Consider the following 10109-nt stretch of genomic DNA (forward strand, 5'->3'; position numbering starts at 1 on the left):
TCCTCCTCCTTCTTCTTCTTCTTCTTCTTCTTCCTTCTTCTTCCTTCTTCTTTTTTAATTGTCATATCTGGTTACAAATATTTTGTCTGGTTTTGGAATCAGAGTAATGGTAGGGAGGCTTCCTTCTTCTTGAGTTTTTTAGAATATATTGAAAAGAATGGGTTTTAATTCTTCTTTGAATGTTTGGTAAAATTCACCTATGAAACTATCTAGTCCAGGGCTTTTGCTTTTGGGGAGTTTTTTGTTTACAGATTTGATTTTGTTGGTGGTAATTGGTCCATTCAGATTTTCTGTTTCTTCTTGACTCATTCTTGGGAGATTTCATGTTTCTAGTAATGTATGTATTTCTTCCAGATTGTCCAATTCTTTGATATATAATTGTTCAGTGTATTTTCTTATGAACTTTTGTATTTCTATGGAGTCTGTAGTTATTCTCCTCTTTCATTTCTGATTTTATTTTATTTTTGGGGAGGTCTTCTCTCTTTTTATTGATGAGTCTAGTTAAGAGTTTATCAATTTTGTTTATCCCTTCAAAGAACTAGCTCTTGGTTTCATTATTTTTTGTGTTGTTTTTCTAGACTTTATTTCATTTATTTCTGCTATGATCTTTATTATTTCCTTTCTTCTACTCACTTTGGGCATTGTTTGCTGTTTATTTGAGCTTCCCCTTATTTGTTAAGGTAGGCCTGTATTGCTACGAATTTCCCTCTTAGGACTACTTTTGCTGTGTCTCATTGATTTTGAGTCATTGTATTTTCATTTTCATTTATCTCTAGGTATTTTTTTGATTTCTTCCTTGATTTCATTGTTAACCCATTATTTAGTAGACTGTTGTTTAGCCTCCACATGTTTATGCATTTTCCAGTTTTTTTCTTGTAGTTGATTTCTAGTTTTATACTATTGTGATTGGAGAAGATGGTTGATATGATTTGAATCTTCTTATACACCTTGAGACTTGTTTTGTGGCCTAACGTGTGGTCTATCCTGGAAAATGATTCATGTGCACTTGAGAAGAATGTGTATTTTGCTGCTTTGAGATGAAATGCTCCGCAAACATCTATTAAATACATCTGATCTAGTGTGTCATTTAAGCTCACTGTTTCCTTTTTGATTTTATGCCTGAAAGATCTTTCCATTGGTGTCAATGGGAGTATTAAAGTCCCCTACTATGATTGTATTGCTGTTGCTCTCTCCTTTTATGTCAGCCAATAATCGCTTTATATGTGTAGGTGCTCCAATGTTAGATATGTATAAGGTTATATCTTTTTGATGTATTGATCCCTCTTATTGTAGATTTTTTTAAGTCTATTTCGTCTGATATAAGTATTTCTAACCCAGCTTTTTTCATTTCCATTTGCATGAAATAGTTTCTTCCATCTCTTTATTTTCGGTCTGTGTATGTCATTTGATCTGAAGTGTGTTTCTTGTAGACAGCATATACCTGGGTCTTGTTTTCTTATCCATCTGGCTACCCTATGTATTTTGATTGGAGCATTTAATCCATTTACATTTAAACTGGTTATTGATAGGTACATATTTATTGTCATTTTATTATTGGTATTTATGTGTTTATTTTTTCCCTTTTCTTTTTTTTTTTTCCCCAGAAATCCCTTTAACATTTCTTGTAGTACTGGTTTGTTGGTGATAAATTCCTTAAGCTTTTTCCTGTCTGGCAAGCTCTCTATCTCACTTTCCATTTTAATGATAGCCTTGCTGGTTAGAGTATTCACGGTTGTAGATTCTTGTTTTTCATAGCTTTATATGTTTCTTGCCATTTCCTTCTTGCTTGCAGAGTTTCTGTTGAAAAATCAGTAGACATTCTTATGGGGGTACCCTTGTAAGTGAATAGCTGACTTTCTCTTGCTGCTTTTAAGATCTTCTCTTTGTCTTTTATCTTTAGCATTTTAATTATTATGTTTCTTGCTGTGAGTCTGTTTGAATTCCTCTTGTTTGGTTTCCTGGACTTGTATGTCTAATTCCTTTGCCGGGTTAGGGAAGTTTTCTGTCATTATTTCTTCAAATAGATTCTCAATCTGTTGCTCTCTCTCTTCTCCTTCTAGCAATTCTATGATGTGGATATTGTTATGTTTCATGTTGTCCCAGAGGTCTCTTAAACTATCCTCATTTTTTAATTTATTTTTCTTTTTGCTGCTCCAGTTGGGTGTTTTCTGCTACTTTATCTTCCAGCTCACTGATTTGATTTTCTGCTTCATCAAATCTACTGTTGGATCCTTCTAGTATATTCTTCATTTCAATTATTATATTCTTCATTTCTGACTAGTTCTTTCTTATGGTTTCTATGTTCTTTTTTATGCTTACTATCTCTCTGTTTAGGTTCTCATTGAGATCACCTATTCTCTCCCTAAGTTCATTAAGCATCCTTATAACCATTGTTTTGAACTTTGTCTCTGGTAGGTTTGCTTGCCTTTATTTCGTTTAGATTATTTTCTGGTGTTTTCTCCTGTTGTTTTATTTGTGGCATGTTTCTTTCTTTCTTTCTTTCTTTCTTTCTTTCTTTCTTTCTTTCTTTCTTTCTTTCTTTCTTTCTTTCTTTCTTTCTTTTCTTTCTTCTCTCATTTTGTTTGCTTCTCTGTTTGTTTGTCTCTGCATTAGACAGATTTGTTTCATTTCTCAGCCTTAGCCAGATGGCCTTATGTGGTAGGTGTTCTGGGTGGCCCAGTGGTACACCCTCTCTACTCACCTCTGCCAGGGGCTCTGTACATGATCTTTGTGTGGGTTATGTGTGATCTTCTATTGTAGCTAAGCTTTTATTGTCGTTAGTACATCAGTAGATGGGATTAACACTCAGGGTGACTAAGTGTGGGAACAGGCTTGTGTACTTGTTGAGACCACCATTTGTGTGTACCACTTATAGGGCTAGTCAAGTGTTGCTCTGTTGTGGTTCAGTGCCAGTCTTTGGGTGCATTGGTTTTGTGGCCCCTTGGGAGCGACTTCTCAGTAGGCCAAGGTCAGCTGCTGCCTTTGATTGCTCAGGGCTACCTGTTGAGAACTACAAAGCGGTTCACCAATGGTAGCTGCCTGGGCTGGATCTATAGGTAAGGGGAAAGGACAATACTATAAGCTGTGGTCTGGTTACCCCTAGTACTGGGCCTGGGGAGGTTTAGCAGAAGGTCCAGTGCTCTTCAAGGCCTGAGGCTGCCTGCCAGTTGCCCATTAGACTCCTCAACTGGATGAACTTCTGAGTAATACACATGTTGGGTGGTGCAGGGACCAAGGGAGTCACCTGGATATATTGAGCAGATTTCTTCCTGCCACTGCAGTGTCAGTTTACATGCTGTCTTCATAGCTTCCTATAAAAGTCTCAGATTGCAGCAAGGCCAGCCACTGCCTGCGTTGGGCCTGCAAACACCAGAGATCTGATCAAGCTCGGAGGAGGGGTTTGTGGCCCACCACCAAAAGTCTCTCTCGAGATGCATGGGCTTTGCATGAGCCTCACATACTGAGTGTTGTTGTTAGCTTTAGAATTTGTGTCACAAAGAAAGCACAGGATGAGACTGGGTTGCCTGGGAACAGGCTTGCCACAGGTAATTTGTAAGTTGAATGGGGTGGTGTCTCAGTCACATCTATACAGCATTAGATTTGCTGCAAATTCTGGGTCAATGGGCTCCCACAAAAGTCACATATCACTGCAAGCCATGCTACAGTCTGGGATGGGCCCACAGATCCCTGTGATTTGCACTGCACTAGCCAAAGTCTGTTGCCTATGTGGCATGTGCAACCCTGGAAAAGGGCAGGGTGGGGATGGCTGCTAAGCAACAGGTCACCACAGGCAATTTGTGGATTGGGTAGGATGAGGTGTCAGGGAGATGGGGGCCATCAGGCCAATACAGCCTCAGTTTTGCTGCAAGTTCTGTGTCTGCGTGTTCCTGTGGAAGTCACAGATCACAGCAAGCCCAGCTGCTGTCTGGGGCCGGCCCATAGATCTCCATCATCTATCCAAGCTCATGTTGGCAGCAGTGATAAACCCGAAACTGTTTTCCCCGGAACATACGCACAGTGCTGGCTGAGGTCTGATGCCTCCGCTGAATATTCTGCCCTGGAAAGGGGCAGGGTGGGGACAGCCACCCAGACACAAGCCACCCTGGGTAATCTGTAGGTTGGGTAGGGCAGGCCTATCTCCCCGGGCCAATGCAGCTTCAGAGTTGGTTGTGGGGGGGGGCGGTGTTCAGGCAAGTTGGTGCCACTCTGTAGACCGCGCTGTAGGGAAGCACCTGACTAAGGCACAATAGTAGCTGCCCCTCCAGTCTTCAGTCTGGCTCTACATAATGTAATCTTTCCCTATATGACTCTTGCCCCTACTGAGCCTTCATCCCTCCCAAGGCGAGTGTCTGCGAGTATGAGAGTCTATGTGTGGGCCCTTTAAGGGGGTTTCTAGGGTTTCAGTCTTCTTCTGTCTCACCCAAACAGTCAGAATCCTCACTGATTTTTTAGTCAGATTTTTCAGGAACTCCTTTTCTCTGGGCTGGGGAGCCCCTGTATGGGGCCATTTACCCCTTCTCCTTCATGGTGACCTCTGCAGCCATGCTCTCCCTCCTGGTGTTCTACTGCCACCCGTGGGTGTGGTCCCAGCCGGATTGGAATGTTTGCTCCTCCTACTAGCTTCAATGTGGCTCCTTCTTTATATTATCAGACATAGGTGTTACGATCAGCTGGACTTCAGGTGAGTCTTCACATTGATTATTTTATAATTTGGTTGTAATTTTAATGTGGTCCTGAAAAGAGAAGAACACTGCTTTTACCTAATCTGCCATCTTGACCCACCTCCTCCCCTAGTACTTATTCTTATAAGCAACGAGTCAACATATATTTTGAAACTTTACAAAACAACTTTACACAGCCATGATATGCTTTACTCGTTCATGATATCTTTTAGATTTTATGTATTGCTGCATTATGTTGTCTAATATTTTGTTGAGAATTTTGATATCTGTCTTCTTAAGTAATATTGGCCCGTATTTTTATTTTTATTGATTTTAGTATCGAGGGTGCCCTCAGAAAACAAGTTGGAAATGATTTCTTTTCATCTATTCTCTGGAGGATTTTGTGTAAGAATGGTGTTATTTCTTACTTAAATGTTAATAGAATATACTCATGAATATATCTAGGTCTGGTATTTTAATCAGAATATTTAATCATGGATTTTACATTTTTAAATAATAATATAGGACAATTTAGAAAGTGGATTTCTTATTGTGTTCTTTTAGATAATGTACATTATTTTAGAAATTCATCGATTTTATTTAAATTTTCTAAGTTATCAGTATGGTTATTCGTGATATTTTCTTATGTCTTATTGAATGATATTAATATTTGTAATTCTATTCCCTTTTATATTCATGAAATTGGTTTATTTGTGCTTTTATCTTCTTTAACAAGTCTCCACATATTATAGATATGATTTCGATCTTTTTAAAATATAATTGAGATTTGTTTTGTGGATTAACATGTAGTCTATCTTCTAAAATTTTCTATGTGCCCTTGAGAAAAGTGCACTGCTAATTTGGGATGAAATGCTCTAAAAATATTAATTAAATCTCTTTGCTCTAGTATATCATTTAAAGCTGCTCTTTCCTTGTTGATTTTCCATCTGGAAGTTCTGTCCATTGATGTTAATTATGTTAATCTTACCACAACCTTATTTTGTTTTGTTGATTTTCTTTATTGTAGTTTATCATGTATTTCATTGAGTCTTGCTCCATTTACTATTTTAAAAAATTTTCTTTGAGTTATTACACATTCTATTTCAAATTTCATTTAATGAATTCTTGCCTCAGTGATTTATAGCCTTTCTTATTCTCTAATATGTGTATTGAAGGCTGCAAATTTCATTGTAAGGAAAATTTAGCGACAGTATACTTATTTTAATATGTTTTACTTGTATTATACATTTACTAAATGTATATCAATTTAAAATTTTCTCTAAAATTTTTGTTTTTTTCTCGGACCTGTGTGTTATTTAGGAGTCTATTTAATTACAAATATAGAACATTTTTTTAATTATCTGATTGTTATTAATTGCTCCCTTAAATCTATTTTGGTCTGCAGTTTTCTCATACATATTTTGTATGATTTAATTCTTTTATACTTGCTGAGATTTGCTTATGGTTCACTTAAGGTTAATTTTCATAAAAATTGAACTTGAAAATAATGTATGTTCTTCAATATGGATGCAGTAGTCTCTACAGATCAACTATGTCAAATTTGTTGTGTTCTTATCCTAATGTTTTATTTTTCTGCTTGCTTCATCTGTTACTGATAGAGGTAGGTTAAAAATCTCCAACTGTAATTACAGATTTTTCTATTATTATTTTTTTTACTTCTCTAGATTTTTGCTTTATACATTTGATGTTATATAACCGTTTTGTACAGTACAGTAACCACTAGCCATATGTATCTATTAAAATTAAAATTAATTAAAATTAATTAAAATTTAAACTCAGTTTCTCATTCACAATAGCCACATTTTAAATGCTCAATAGCTATATATTGGACCGTGATTTGATAATTAGCCAGTGCAGATATGAAACATTTCTGTCATTTCAGGAGGTTCTATCAGACAGCACTGCTATATAATTATATTTATAGAGATTTAGATTTATTATATCTCCCAGGAAAATTAAACAGTTTATTATTGTTACTATTTTTGCAGAGATTATCTTCCAAATTACAACATTCAAGCTTAAATTAGCTAAAAATAGTAATTATATGATATTTTCAGGAGATAATAAAAAAACTAGAGCATACTAATTCCATTTTCAACTTCTCAACTTGTATATTATTATTTTTAATATGTTGGTATACACGAAAACACACATGACTGCAAATATATTTTTGAAACTTAAACCATCATTATATACATACACAGTGAATTTTTAAAAATTATATATAATATATATTATTAATACATATAATTAATATATAATATGATGAATATATACATATAAATTCTTTTTTTACTGTTAATTTCTTCTTTCTCTTTGTAATTTTCCATTACAAAATTTTTTCTAATTACAGTACATTCTTTAGGTTTTCATTATTTTGTATTATTAATGGCTTACTTCATATTTGTTCATCTGAATTTTGCTTTCATTCTTAAAAAATATATTTTTCGGAGTTTAGAATTCTACAAAGCAGCGATTTTCTTTTATCAGTGTGACGATATCTTTCTGTTGTTTTCTGTCTTGTATCTTGCACAGAGAGGTCTCTGTGGTATGGTTGCCATTCTGTAAAGGTAATTTGTCTCCTGATCAGCCTTGTTTAAAATTTTTTTTTTTTATTCTTGGTTTCTTTTAGTTTATCTCCACTATGTCTTGGTATGAAGCTTTTAAAAAGTTCATCTTAAGAAGAATTTGTAGGGATTCTTGAATCTGTGATTTGTGATATTTCATTTACTTAAAAAAAATTTCAGCTATTTTTTTCTCCAATATTGCTTCTCTCACTTTTCTATCTCCTGTCCCTCTTCCTCTTTTTCTTCTCCCTCTGGCAGGTTTGTGTTAGATTTTCTCACCTCACCCTTTATATCTCTCATCATCAATTACATATTTTTAATGTTTTTGATCTCTAGTGATCATCTTCTGACTTGTTTCTCAGTTCACTAATTCTCTCTTCTGCTATATCTAATTTATGTCAAACTCATCTACCAACTTCTTAATTTTTGTAATTTGAGAATTTTTATTTCATTTTCAAATCTACTCTACCACATTCCACAATTTCATTTCATTTTTTGGACATTTTCACTTATTTCTTTTATCTTTTTAGACATTATAAAGTTATTTCTCATTCTATGTTATAGCTGGGATATAAAACTGAAAGCAACAACTGAACAACACAAACAAACAAAAAATCCGACACAGATAACAGTTTAGTCATTACCAGAGAGAAAAAGGGAATGTATTATTAAATTGTATACTTGAAATTTATGTAATTTTATTAATCAATGTCAACCCCATAAATTTAATTAAAAAAGAAAAAAAAAACACACATAGAAATATAGGTCAGTGACAGAGAAGAGAATTTCAAGTATGTATCTAAATACACAGAAGGACATGATGAGTTGCATTTATCTTTTATGAGACAGGAGTATTTTGGTAACTGAAATTGGAAATGAAATAACTAATCTTCTGGATAAAAATTAAATTATACTCTCTCACTTCATATAGAAAAAAATCCTAGAGGATTAAAAATCTGAGATACAAAAATGAAAAATTAGAAGACTGATGTTATCATTTTTGGTTAGGGGATAAAGTAAGTAGGTTTGAGAGTGTGAGAAAGAATTGACCCACTTTTGCTGGAAAATGTCACATGGGTAGCATGAGAAAGAATATGAACCATCTTTAGGAAACTAGGTCTGGGATGACAGCCAGCAAGGAAATAGGGACTTTAATTCTACAAGTACATGGAACTAAAAATGACCAAAAATCTGGAAGGGTTTGGATTTTTTCAAAGATTCTTATCTTCAGATAAAATTCAACCTCAATCAACATCTTGATTACAGCCTAGTGAGGCCTTCAGCAGAAGACATAGCTGAGTCACTCTGTGCCTAACCTGACACACAGAACTGTGAGATAATAAATAACTGGTTATTTTTTAAGGTATTGTGTTTGCAGCAATTTGTTACAACAGTAATAGAAAACTAATACATGTGATAAAATTATTTTGCTACACAAAGATTATTAATTGATTTAGAATATTTATCACTAGGTTACATTGCTAAAATTAGCTGTAATTGTTAGTTAATTGATTAGTAGCATCTAAATCGAAAATTTTTTAGGATAAAATTTGTTGCATTACAGTATTGACATCCTTGTAATACTATATTACTATGTAGTTGAATATACCCAGATTACATTTATGAGGAGAATCTTGGCCATATTCACAGATATTTCCTCAGCCTACTTCCACTAAATGATTAGAAAGCTGCAAACATAAATATGTTGCTTTGGTCATTTGCATAAAATTGTTTCCTGAAGGGATAATTTTTTAATTGCTGTGCACTTCATCAAAAAGTATCCAACTTATCAGCATTTAGAGAATATAACTATATGTAATAAAATTCTAATCTTCAGATTTAACTTTATATATCATACTATTTATGCATTAAATGAATATCATTTTTAATATTCCTATGGACAGTATCTGGCCAAATACATTTTATTATGAAATGTACATAAGTTATTGTCCTATTTCAGTGATCACTTACAAAAGTAGATTGAAAATTGGAGGAGACTCCTTAAGTCTGGTCAATCAGCTTGATATAAAATCTACTAAGGTTTAACTTTCCATTAGAATTTTATACTTTAATTCCTACTGTCTTACTTTTTTTAGCCATAGCTTTAAAATTTAGCCCAAATGTACAGTTAAATCATGCTTTTGAGGCCCATTCCAAACCTGTGATAACTAGTGTTTAAATGTATGTTAAATCCCATGCCTTATTAAATAGATACTTGGCATCTTAATATTACAATATAATGGCACTTTATATGTTAATGAATTTATACACAAAATATACATAACTGTCGAGTGTGGTTATTGAAAGGAAGAAGTTTGTTCAATTAAAGTCCAGTATAAATTTTGGGGTTAAATATTCTCTTTTTCCCCAAACTTATTGGAGTGTCAATGACCAAAATTACCCTTAAAAAAAAAAAAAAAAGCCAACACTGCAACTATGTTACTCAGTTTAACCAATGTTCATCAATGTGTAAAACACAAGAGCTTCAGGCCGGGAACCTGCACCTGGGCCCTTGGATATTCAAAAAAAAAAAAAAAAAAAAAAAGAATACCAGGAGGACCAGCAGAGTAAGACATGCCATTTATTACTCAGAATTCAAGGAGGCTTCAGCATCTGGTCGGTTGGAGCTGAAAGAAAAGGCAGCCGGCCCAGAGCAGGCATTGTTTTATTTGCGAGCAGAGAGGAGGGAGATTGCCTCATCCAGGGGCACAAGAGTCTTCACCCATGGATGAGAGCCAGTCGTGCTGCCTAGCTAGCGCTGGGGAGAACTAGACCAGAGAGCGGGGAGGTAATGTCGATGGGAACCGCCAAAGAGGAAGATATTGCTCATAGGAGTAATGAGAAGTGTCCCGGGCAAGCA

This window comes from Pteropus medius, unplaced genomic scaffold (assembly GCF_902729225.1).
Source record: "Pteropus medius unplaced genomic scaffold, Ma_sr-lr_union100, whole genome shotgun sequence".
Classification (NCBI taxonomy): Eukaryota; Metazoa; Chordata; class Mammalia; order Chiroptera; family Pteropodidae; genus Pteropus; species Pteropus medius.